At 48.1% G+C, this 13334-nt stretch overlaps 2 pseudogenes; one reads left to right on the top strand and one right to left on the bottom strand.

The window, feature by feature from the left end:
- Window positions 1-12026, bottom strand: part of LOC136456009 (pyrophosphate-energized vacuolar membrane proton pump 1-like) — a 34786-nt pseudogene extending 22760 nt beyond the window's left edge.
- On the top strand, window positions 7229-10902 carry LOC136457274 (glycogen synthase kinase-3 homolog MsK-1-like; annotated as a pseudogene).
- Window positions 12027-13334: the final 1308 nt, after the last annotated feature.

Genomic DNA, 13334 nt, shown 5'->3' with positions numbered 1-13334 from the left:
GACAACAGTAGACTACTAGAGAACATGCTAAGAACCTATATCCAAGTTCTTTTGGATAAAAGAACCCAGCAAGAGGCTCGGGGGCTACACTCAGTGAGTGCACTTTTTCCTTCAAAAAAGCGCACATCACTCAGAAGACTTCCTCAAGACAGCAGTTTTTCAAACAACATAAGATTCAAGACCCTCCAACTTTTTGTTCCAAATAGCAAGAGGCTCGGGGGCTACACTCAGTGAGTGCACTTTTTCCTTCAAAAAAGCGCACATCACTCAGAAGACTTCTTCAAGACAGACCACTTCAAGACCACACGACAAAAAGAACCCAGGACATGGCTATATCTGAGCTCTTTTTGACAAAGAACCCGGGTATATGCTGAGGAGCCCTTCGACGAAGAATCAGAGCGATTTCAAGAGAAGACCCTCCAGCTCCTTGTGCCAAACAGCAAGAGGCTCAGGGGCTACACCCAAATGAGAGTACTTTTTTCTTCAAAAAGGTACACACCACATGAAGATCTCACGAAGCGCTACATGGTTTTGCTCAAGAAAGCACTCGGACGATGCTTGTTCCTGCTCGAATGAGACCTGAAGGAACAAGACGAGGCTTCTAGAGCTCAACCATGAAGTGCTCGGGGCTTGTCAGTGACGGGACCCACGGGATACCCCGTAAGGAAGGGGGAAGATCTAGTCTAACTAGGATTCTTCTCCTATAATCTTAATAGTAGTATTATTCTATAATCCTACTAGGAACTCTCATTGTAAACCGACTAGGATTCTGATCTCCTGACTATATAAAGGAGGGCAGGGTTCCTAGGGACGAAGACGACAACACAACATTTTACAATCAATCCAACGCAAAGGCTAACGCCGACTGGACGTAGGGCTATTACTCGATCAACGATCGAGGGTCCGAACTAGGATAAATCGACTATCTCTTGCGTTAACCGTCGAGTTCCGCATACGCTGAAGCCCTAAACATACTACCCCGGGTACCCCCATGGTAGGCTATCGGTGGTCAAACATCGATAATGACCTCGAGGGCTAGGCGGAATTAGGCCCTTCGATCTGAGGCGATGGGAGCACCCGAAGATGCGTCCTCTTGATGATGAGGGCGTTGGCATGATGATGTGGATCCGTTGAGGGCTTCTTCGGCAGACCTCTTGTTATTCTTCCATGACCTCAAACCTACGGAAAGGCAGAGGATGTACTGAAGATGAAGAGGGGTTGAGACGAAGAGGGTTGTTTTTTAATTCGCGGCCATAGCCCATATAAAAAGCCCAAGGAAAGCAAGAAGATAGGTTTCGATGGAGGTGTGAAATTGAAATCGAAAAACGAAAATGGATCAACACTCTAGAAATTTAGGGGATGGATAACGAAGAGATAACTGGACTCGAATTTATCACTTCCCTAAATTACAAAATATCATGGGGTGGATATATTGACCAGAGATTAACCAACCAGAACTTTTTTTGGATTGAAGGGAGTCCTGGTTTCCACAAGGCCGACACTCATTGTGAACCAAGTCGCATCGGCCCATCAATAAATTATACTAGAAAAGAAGAAAGTTCGCCCAGCCTAACATATGCTCAACAGATTTCTCGATAAATTGAGGGACTTTGGGAAAGAAACCTAAGGCTATCTCGATGGGTGTTTGAAGGAGCAACAAGGGGAAGATGATCACACCTTCTAGCTCTTTCAAACACTAGAACAGCCTTGTGAGCATGGAGAGAAGACTCAGGTGATATCATAAGAATTCTTCTAACCACAATGGCTGGTCTTCTTATCCAATGAGGCATTAGAATAAGCTAATACAATCGCCCTATGCACAAGAATTCTTCTAGCCGCTTGAAATCTTCATAAAATAGACCATGGAGGGTCCTAGCAGAACCGGGAGCACTCAAGGGAGCAGATGGAAGAAAAGCATGGCTAAATTGTTGAGTTACTCTCGCCAGGGTCGGATAGGCATTTATAGCCGGCCTAGAAAGATGAATCCAAGTGCTCATGAAGCAGTGACGCTCTTGTAAAAAGTTTTGAGGCATAAGCTCTTGGGTGGACGCAGGCAATGACAAACAACGGACCCTAGATCAAGGTTCTCTATCCGTGACTGTGGACCAATCAGGAATACAGACATGATAATTTTGAAATAAAATTACTTTTATCCCAAAATTGGGGGGCATGTGTTTACACCCAAATTTGGAAGAAGATGTTACTGGGACCCGAAAGCTCCCAAGATTATATCACCAAGGAATCAATTACATGCAGATCGGGACTAGTTGATTCAGATGCAGAAAATGAAATCGGTTTTCCACAGAAGTGCCAGCAGATAACAACAGAGGCTACGTTCGGCGCCAGGGTAAAGCATGCCGGACTCTACAAAAAGGGAAAGATTAGAGTCCAAGTTATCTTAAATTAGGAATATTTTCTCTAGGATCAAAAAATTGTAATAAGTTGTGCTTAGACAGGAGTCATGCACAGGGCCCGGATATAAACACCAAACCCCGGCTATTGTAAAAGGAATCAATCAATCCTAAATACAAGTTAATTACTTTTTTTTGGCTCCGACCACCCCTTAGAAGTAGGAGTAGAGTAGATCTCGGTGAGTTCTTCAGCGAGTACGGCTGCATCGATCCGGTCGACCTACACTACTTGTCTGTAAGTACCGTCATGGATTTATACCTCTGTTCGTATGGCTACATCGATCCGGTCGACCCCCATTGTGGCTCTAGTATAAGCTAGTTATTGACTCTTGTTTAGTTCAAGTATGGCCTGTGTGATTCTGTCTCAGACCCCACTGCTTGAATTAGATCAAGGTCAAGTTATCGGCTCTACCTTAAAATGGCAGTCTTTGGTAGATTCATTAAGTTACCGATATTGCTTATTGCTTTCATTATTTATCTAATTACAGCAATATCACTCTGCCCGATTGAGATTGATTTAGATCGGCCTTATATCTTATTTGACCCATCGTTTGCTAACCTAAAACTGATCCAATCTATACCTTAAACGATGAGTTATGTCTTATCGGTTGTTTTACATCAATCTTGATCGTGCATAATGTGCGGTTAAGGCATGTTGCGTCTTGAGTAGATCTATTGGCTAGAGAGAACCGTTCTACGACCTGTTATCACGGCCTGTGTGATTCTACCTCACCCCACTGTTAGCACCGTGGAGTAGGGGATCGATATTTAGTAGATCTATTCCTGGTAAGGCATGACTTTAACTTATGCCTGAATCGGCTGTTTTAGTCGATATCGAGCACTTTTACGAACTAGTTCGTATCACGAGACCGTTGATGTAAAGATAGGTTGAAAGATATGTTAGCCCTATGATCTTATTATTATATTACGGTCCTGCGTGATTCTGCCTCATGCCCCACTGATATTAGTAATGAGTTAGGGTCATCGAGTCTATTGTTATTTCTACGGACCTGCATGATTCTGCCTCATGCCCCCACTGGTCATGATGATAGATGAGATCTAACATGTTCATTAGATTTATCTTTATTAAATGGTTAAGTGGTGTTGAATTGTTTCTTTATATAAAAGGGGTTCGGTTAATTATAATCATTGGCTCAGCACAAACCGATCATCGTTGACATCCTATTGCCATTGATTAATATCCTGTTCGATTAATGATATTTATCCTGAATGATAACCGATTCTTCTTACACAACCCTATAAGTTCTAATTGATTTATTCTTATGAATATAATGGAATCGACTATTTAAGTCGATCTCCTTTCATATCAGCTCTCATAGCCGCACATTCGGGACTGTCTGGCAACATCGGCAAGTTTCGCTCTTAATTACTTATGAACTTTCTCTCATTATCAATTGCAGGGTCAAATTGACTGGCACGTCTCGGAGGATCGCGCATGATAGACCACCCCTGCGCTGAAGCTAGGCGGATCCGTGTCGATACTAATATATATACAAATACCATTATTTTTTGTAAACTTAATCAAATTTAAGATAGTTTGATTTAGAACAAAATTAGAATGTCAAAATTTTACGTTTTTTGAGACCGAGGCGGTAACATGTTGACACCTTACTCAGCAATCCACCCGTCACTTGGGTTGCCACCGACGCTGACCATTTAAATTGCGTAGTTTAACTCATTGTTTTGGCTCTAAACTACTATACGCTAACCTACTGTATATAGGTTTAAAAGCACTTGTCTAGACGCATTTAGGCGAGAAATAGGTGTGGTTATGGTGTATGTGTTTGAGCATTCGAACTGTACTTCTGAAAAAAATACTCCTGATTGAGAAATAATTTTTTAAACTAATAAATGTTAAAAGTCCAAGGGAGTGAAGCCAGTGTGCACCTCTATATATTTCTTGGCATTGTCCCATGCTCCACCACTGTTGGAAGCAGATATGGCAATCTGCACAAGGCAACGTGGATCAAATAAACGTCACGCAGAAGCACCACGGCACGCCAATTCGTTGCCATATATACCTGGACACCGGGAACCAGTGCGCCGGCGAGCAGTCCAGCGAGCGTGCTAACTCCGAAGAAGGTGCCGGCGACCAGCGGCGCGAGCAGCACCAGCGCTCCGGGCGGCATCATCTCCTTGAGCGACGCGTCCGTGGAGATCCTGACGCAGCGGGCGTAATCCGGCGCGGCGCGGCCCTCCATCAGCCCAGGGATGGTGACGAACTGCCGGCGGACCTCCTCCACCATCTTCAGCGCTGCGCTGCCCACGCTCTTCATCGTCATCGCCGAGAACCAGTACGGGAGCATCGCCCCCACGAGAAGGCCGACGAACACCTTCGGGTTGAGCACGTTCACGTCCGCGATCCCCGCGCGGCTCACGAACGCGCCGAACAGCGCCAGCGACACCAGCGCGGCCGATCCGATGGCGAAGCCCTGCAAGAAAGTTTAATGTAATCATGCAATGTTGACGCGTGAGTTCAAATGATAATGATTGAATATGTACGTAACGTACCTTGCTAATGGCGGCCCTGGTGTTGCCGGCGGCGTCGAGCGCGTCGGTTCTCTGCCGGATCCTGCGGCTCATGCCGGCCATCTCAGCGATCCCGCCGGCGTTGTCGCTGATGGGGCCGTATGCGTCGATGGCCAGCCCCGTGGCGACCGTGCTCAGCATCCCGAGCGCGGCGACCGCGATGCCGTAGATGGAGGCCAGCGTGAAGCCGACGTAGATGGACACGGCGATGGCGAAGACGGGCACGATGACGGACTTGTACCCGAGGGCGAGCCCGAAGATGACGTTGGTCGCCGCGCCCGTCCTGCATGAGTCGGCCACGTCCCGGACCGGGCTGCGCATTGCATTTCAGACCACTGTTAACTAGGCAGCTGGTGGAGGTTACTTGCTCTGCAGCTAATCCATGGTTTCAACCAAAAATTACCTGTAGGCGTTGCTGGTGAAGTACTCGGTGGTGAAGCCGATGGCGAGACCGGCCCGAAGCCCAATGGCCACGCAGAAGAACAGGTGCCTGCCATTGTCAATTGCGAATAGCTTAATTCGGTATGGCGTGCATTTCTCAGGTAAGGTGGTTTCCATTAGCGATCGAGGACTGTCACTTTCTTACCAGTTCTTCACTTGCTTCACTTGTCCGAAATCGAACATGGTGAAGTTGGCGGGGAGCGCCGCGAAGGACACGACGAGGGGCGGCGACGGTCATCAGCACGGTGGAGATGATGAGCTGCAGCTTCAGCGCCGGCGCGACGCCACGGACGGTCTTGACCTTGAACAGGTCCGTGGCGAAGAGCGTGGTGACCAGGCAGACGAGGAGCCCCGCGGAGCTGATGAGCAGCGGGTAGGTCACCGCCTCGAAGTCGTGGTCGGCGCCGAACGAGGAGATGGACGCGACGAACAGCGCCGCGCAGGTGGACTCGGCGTAGGAGCCGAACAGGTCGGACCCCATCCCGGCGATGTCGCCCACGTTGTCCGCGATCACCGCGGGGTTCCTCGGGTCGTCCTCGGGGATGTTGCGCTCCACCTTCCCGACAAGATCCGCGCCCACGTCGGCCGCCTTGGTGTAGATGCCGCCGCCGACGCGCCCGAACAGCCCCATCGACGAGCCGCCGAGGCCGTAGCCCGTGATCGACTGATACAGGCTCTCCCAGTCGTCGCCGTAGTAGAGCCCGAACACCTTGACGGTGACGTAGAGCACGAGCAGGCCGAGGGAGGCCAGGAGGAAGCCCATGACGGCGCCAGACCGGAACGCCGTGGCGAAGGCCGAGCCGACGCCACGCCGAGCTTCCAGGGTGGTCCTGGCGTTCGCGTACGTGGCGATCCGCATGCCGAGGTACCCGGACACCACAGAGGTGGCGGCGCCGAGGAGGAAGGCCACGGAGCTGAACACCGCGTTTGCCAGCGCTGGCTTGCAGGTGCGACCGCTGGTGTACTGGCACGGCCGGCTCTCAGTGCTGAACCGGTGAACGGAGCCCAGGAAGAGGAAGATCATCACGGCGAAGATCGCCGTGAACGCGGCGAGGTACTTGTATTTGTGTGAAAAGGAATGAGTTGGCGCCTGCACACAAAATGATTTATTATAGGAGAAAAAAAAAGAATTTTCAGACATGAACTGCCCAATGGCACGCACATTTCATACGCTGGAATGCGCAGAAATTTCAAATCAAACAGTTAATTTCCAATAAGAGCGGAAATTTATTTTGCTACTTCTGAGCGAAAACGTTTGTAAAAGTACACCTATATTATAACCTAGAATTTCTCAATCTACTGTAGAAGTCCTTCAATATAACCTTGAATTCAATTATCTCAATCTCTTATAAGAGAATTTAAGGAAAAAAAGGTAAGGGGAGAGAGTGGAGATGCTCTAAATTGAAGAAAAAAAAAGGCAAAGGGGAGCGAGTGGAGATGTTCTAATGTATTAGTGTTAGTGTACCATTAAAAATTCACCTACTGAGATTTTTTTCTTTTTAGTGATCAACACTGCTATACGTAACCGTGTGTTTGCATAACGGGTTCACCAGGGTTAGGGAGGGTTGGAGTGGGTTATACCCAGTTCTCCTACCATTTGGTTTGGAGTTCATTTAACGTGGGTTGAACCCACCAAAGAATATCTCTGCTAGATTCGGGTTCAACGGATTCCTCCAAATTAGCTGGACCGCGCAAACCTAGATGAGCACGTGCGTGCGGATCGGAGGGAGGAGCAGCGCGGGCGAAGCAACGTAGGCGGGAGCGCCCAAGCGAGCAGCGCAGCCAGGGAAGCCGCAGGAGGGCGGTGGCGCAGTTGGGGAAGTCGCATGCGGGTGGGCAGCGACGGGGCCAGGGAAGCCGCAGCAAGGGCAAGCGGCGGCTCGGCCGGGATGCATCAGGACTCAGGAGAGTGCCTGACAGACCAGCGGGGGGGCAGCGACGCGGCCGCGAAAGCTGCCGAAGAGCCGCCTGTGCCCAGGAATGAGGAAGAAGGGGAAAGAGGCTGCCAAATGAGCCCCACGTGTCAATGACTCAACCCACTTCCATATATTTTTCCAACCAAACTCAAAACTAGCAGATCATGCAGGGCATTGATTTAGGTCAAATAGAAGAAACGGCATCATACTTGCTTGTTAAGAAAACAGAGAGAAAGATCTCGCCTAGGAAACGGTGAAGGAACGTGTACAGGCACAAGATTAGCTGAGTAGGAACACCGAACACGGCCATGTGCCAATATACTGGGTCAACCCTTTGACCAGCCAGAGTACCTTTTCTCAAGTTAGGAGCAAGTTTGAAATTCTAATATATCAAAGCAGGTTACTTTAGCCGATACTTAGGCCATCCACGTCACCAGAATTGTTTCCGGCTGTCCAATTCTCCATCGTGTGGCCCAGATTGCCTATAGTCGTTTCTGTTGGAATCTGCTTCTGACGGCTCCTCGTCGCTCTGGGTTCGTTTTGCTAGCTTCTGCGGCTTGTCATGCGAATCCGGTGGAACAAATATATACTCGGCTCCAGCTTCTCCTTGCAGATTCTTCCCTCCTCTCTCTCCCCATCGGTCTCTCCCTCTTCGTCCCGACGCGAGCAGGGGCGATGGGCAGTGAGCCGGGCGCGGCGGCAACGGCGGTTGTCCTCCTCCTCCTCTTCCTCCTCCTCCCCCGCCCTCCCTCACCCGCCTCTCACCTCCATTTCCTCCCTCCCCTTCCCTCCCGATGCTACGGTAGGCGCAAGGCAGCGGCAGGTGCCAGGCGACGGCGCCCCTACGAACGATGTGTCGCCACGGGAGGGGCTCGGCGGCCCCCTCCCTCTACCCCATCCTCTGTGCGGCCGCCTCAACGCCTCCTCCCACTGGGGAGCTTGTGCTCCTTTGCTCGACGAAACCCTAGGTGCCTATGTGGCGGCGGTAGCGGCGGTGAAGCTCGGCGACTGGATTTGACGGTGACTCACCCTCTTCTTCTCCTCCTTCGTCCCATGGCTCCTCCCCTAGATCCTCTCTCCCTCGCATTTTTTTGGAGTGGCAGATCCTCACAATGATTTCTATGGTAGTTGAGAACAGTAGATTCCAAAGCTTTTGCCGATTTAATTCCCTTTAATATTTTATTTGCTATTACCTGAATTAAAATCTGCTGGTTTGTTCAAAACAATACCTCTAGGTTAGTAAAAATGGTTACATGTACAATCTTGATATATTACTGTGCGTTGATTTGTCATCTCGTAATGGATTGTGTCCGTTCATTGAAAGAGCAGGAAGGCCAGTGACCTTTTTTTGCCAATTTTTTCTTGTGCGATTTACGATACTGATTGGTTAGTGCATATGTCCATGTCCTCCTTCCAGGAGATTCCTGTTTAACTGAAACCAATGAGTTTCCAGAAAGAATGATGCTCTATTTTTAATGTCATGCTAATTTTATCTCTATCTACACTGACTGGACTCCATTTTCTTTGTTTCATGATGTGCATACCATTTTTGATCCAGACATTTTTACTAAGTGTAGTTACCTAATGCTTAAATCTAGATGGGTTCTTGGTTGTCACATTGGTATTACTAGCTACTTCTACAATTGCTATTTAGCCTGGTTTAGGAGGACCATGTCACAGAGAACAAAGAAGAAGAAACCATATGCCTCAATGCATTTTAACTGATTTTAAGGTCAGCGGGCCTAAATCTTGGAATATTCAAATTGTAATGTCTGTAAAGCTTAGGTTGCCATATTTTTCTAAGGACATACAAGCATGGCTCTTACATGCATATGATATATGTAGGTTGGTGTCCCCCCTCCCCCAGCATGAATTGGTGTAGGTGCTCCGCGCAGAACCAATGATCGTCGTTTTGTCGGCTCGCAGGTTCGCTTCCTCTCCCTCTCCCCCTTTCTCCTTACCTCTCCTTGCCGGACCTGCCTCTCCCAATGCTCTCAGTCCTCATGCAAGCGGTCTTCCTGGTACCTTTAGTGCTTTTTCTTTTTTTTCTTTGATTATCTTCAATTTCATATACGATTATAGTTGTTCACGGTTTTTTGATATATGGTATGGCTCACAGGTTTTTTGTAAATTCGATATACGATTATAGTTGCTTTTAATGTTAAAAAAAGGTCTGTGGCATTTTCATATCGTCTTGCCAAAAACATGTCTGCTTAAATCTATTAGGTATTTTTTTCGTTCGGTTTTACGGTAACTGCAGAACAAATTTCTTATTGCATCTTGATTAGCCTTCCTGGTCAATTCTCATACACATCAGGTTAAGATTTGCGATTTTGGGACTGCTAGCATATTGGTACACTTCTCTCTTTTAGTTTATTCCTGCTGAATATGTTCATGGGTTTAATAAAGTGAAATATCTATTTCAATTCCATGGCGAGCCTAACATATCGTACATTTGCTCGCGGTATTATAGGGTGCCTGAACTAATATTTGGAGCTACGGAGTATTACTGCTGCGATTGATATCTGCTCTGTTGGTTGTGTATTGGCTGACCTTCTAATTGGTCAAGTATAGCATCTGAATCCTAGCTTCACGTTTGTTCCAGGCTTCGAACTGATTATTATGCCAACCATTTTATGAGAGGGAAATAATTTTGTTTTACCGTTGTAAAATCTTTGTCTTTTTTGGGGGTCAAAGATTACTATATAAACTACAAAATTGTATTTTTGAATTTCATGGACATTAGGATTTGATCAGCTCACTATTAATTGAGATACTTTTAATCTGTTGATAGTTTTGTTGATGTCCATTGGAGCCCTCCAATTGCAGCCTTTGTTTCCCTGTGGAAGCGGTCTTGGTTCAGCTGGTGCAAATAATAAAGGTTTGCATCTGCTAACGAATTATGTCATCAAATCATCGCTGATACTTTGTACAATGAATGTTTCTCCTTTTCTCTTTTATCCAAGAATTTGGGTACTCCAACAAGAAAAAAGATCAGGTTCATCAATCCAAAATATCCTGACTTCAGGCTCCCTCAGATAGGAGCCCTTCCATGGCACAATGTTAGGTATCTCTAATCACTATGGTATTTTTCATTTCAGCTGTATTCAGTTGACCAGCTCACCTGCGTTTGTTCTTTCCGTCTAGCTTTTTGGTAAGTGCATGCCACTTGAGGCTGTTGAGCCTATATCAAGGCTACTTCAGTACTCACCAAATGTGCGCTGCACCGCTGTAAGAACTAATTTGATATTATAACTGACCAATTAGCGAATCCAAATTAGGCCACATGTGTCACTATTGATACTAAGCTTTATATTTTTCCCTCGATTGAACCAGTTATATGCCAGTTGTAATATAAAATAGTAGTATCTCCTCATATTCGTTTTGTTATGGACATGAGTCGGTGGCCTTTCTATGTTTGGAGAAGTGCGAGAGCTTTGAAACTCAGTACTCTCTCATCAAAGATATTTGATTATATTTTCAGGTTGATGCTTCTATCCATGCATCCATCCTTTGATGAGATGCGGGATCCCAAGGTCTGCTTGCCAACTGGACGGCCACTGCCACCGTTGTACAATGTATAAAGTACTACCTATGCCATCAGGTTAGAACATCGCTAAACTTAAGTAGTCCCGTTATGTAAAATACATACCCATCCTGCTTGTAATACATTGTCAAATATTTCTCATGCAAGTGCTCTAACCTACGTAAAAAACCAATGTTCCAGCTTCCCTATATAACACATATGACAGGATGCATTTCCTCCTAACTTGCGACGCGCGCAATGGCACTGCGTAATGTACTAGTAGAAGTTAGAAGCAAATTAATTCGAATACTGGTTGCATTGCAATGTCCTAGGCTACATCAGCGTTGACTTACAGTATGGAAATGATACGTTAATTATCTTGGGGACGGAGAAAATTAGATAACAATAGAGGCTACGTACATGAACTTATTAAATACAATATTTGGTGATAAAATCACTGCAAAAAATTTTTTTTGGACGACACCGTGCTTGTGGTGAAATCATTGCAATCAGGGGATAGGGATCCCTTTTTAGTGTAAAAAAATGAAGTGTCTTCCTAGATGCATGATTATTAAACAAATTTAACTAAACCATTACCCAGATGTGAAATGGATATGTTATTAGACAAGTTGGAAAAAAAAAATATGCTTCGAGCGCGTTCATTGTATCTTGAACAACAATCTAGGCGACTAGGCTAGAAGTGTTTTCAAGATTTTTAGTTCTGCATCACATGTCTGTATGACGGAAAATAAAGCAAGGGAAATCATCATGAAGTAAGGAACAATGGAATCATAAAAAATGGTGATCGATCGGTGACTAGTTACCACAGGTGAAATAAAAGAGTTGATCAACCAAGAGTAGCAAAAAGTTAAAAAAAGGGCGTGGGAGATTGAACTCACCAACCGAAATGGTGCTCTGGATCTCCGCGCAGCGCGCCACCGCGACAGTGCCGTTGCCGGCGCCCTCCTCCTCCTCCTCGTCGCGGTCGCCGCCACCGCCCATGCCGACGTCCTCCTCGTCGTCCTCCATCTGGAAGACGGCCCCCCTGTTGTGGCCGTTGCCGGGCGCCGCGTAGGCGGACAGCTTCACCCTGGAGACGAGGAACCACTGCCACAGCGAGAAGGCGATGCCGACCGCCGCGCACGCCGGGATGACCACGTCCGCCGCCGCCGCAGAGCCCATAGTCGTCTAGTCCCCTCAACTAACCACACAGGCCGTGAACGAACTAGAAATGTAGGGGCGTACAAGAGGCGATGGAAGAATGAGCGCACGTCGTCGTGGCGCCGGTGCCGCCCGTGCGGTGGTCGTTGCTCGGCAAGTTGAGGGTTTTCTCTCTCTTTGTGTGTGTGTGAGAGTAATCTTTTCCAAATGGGCCGCCCGGCACGGCACGGCACGGCACGGGCACGACATCAGCACGGCATGGCGAGGCACGGCACTATGCGGCACGGTGGCCCACCGTGCCGTGCCTGTTAGTGCCACCGTGCCTAAGTGACAGCCTAGGCACGACACTATGGAGGGGAAACCGTGCCGTGCCGTGCCAGCAGGCACGGTGGCACGCCAGTGCCCGTGTCGGCCCAGGCACTAACATATTTTTAACCCAAGTTCATCAGCACAAGTGCACAACTCAACTAGTCAGGAAAACACAGCAAACACACAGAGTTAAGAAAATAGGAATATATTTGGAGCTGGCGTCCTCTGCTCCATCACCACCTTGCAACGTCGATCGGATCACCGGCTCCACCTCCAGATCCACGGCCGAAGAGCTCTTCTACCTCCTCGTTGCCCATGTCGTCGTCTTCGTCTTCTCCAGGGAGCTCGCGCAACCTCTCGGACTCCTCATGGTACGCAGACAAGGCAACCTCGACTGTCTCTTCAGAGGGGGCCAGGGAGGCATCGCCACTAGCCTCAAACGGCTGCACAAGTGCACATGAGCAAGAAGAAGTAGATCATTAGATCAAGATTCAAGAACTAAAGAAAGAACAAGAACGGTTAGGGTTAGGGTTTACTGCGGATTCTTACCTCAACGACGCCGGCGACGTAGACGGAGCTCGGAGCAACTGCGAATCAGCGGATCTGAAGAAAGAAGAAAAAAAAGATCAGGAAGAGAAAGCATCTTCCGTGCCGGAGCTGCCGGAGGGCGAGAAGAAGAAGAAGATGAGTGCTCTTACCTACATCTTCGGAGCCCCGGAGCTGCCGTAGGGCGAGAAGAAGAGGTGGGGACGGCGGCGGGTCGCCGTCGCCCGTCGGAGTCGTCCGGCGCCGTTGGAATCGGAGAGGAGAGCCAGAGAGAGCGAGAGGAGAGCGCGGCGAGGGAGGGCGAGAATGATTTAGGGTTTGGGGTGCGAGGGGGAGCCGGCCGACGACGCTGCTTATATACACCCCCACCCCAACAGCGGAATCCAACAGCTAGAATCGCAGGGGTCGGGGGATCCAACAGCCATGATGGCTCGAAGCCGTGCCGATGCCGGGCCAAGCCTTTTTTCGTGCCGT

Source organism: Miscanthus floridulus, chromosome 6 (genome assembly GCF_019320115.1).
Source record: "Miscanthus floridulus cultivar M001 chromosome 6, ASM1932011v1, whole genome shotgun sequence".
In the NCBI taxonomy this organism is placed as follows: Eukaryota; Viridiplantae; Streptophyta; class Magnoliopsida; order Poales; family Poaceae; genus Miscanthus; species Miscanthus floridulus.
This window is presented reverse-complemented; position numbering and strand designations above follow the sequence as displayed.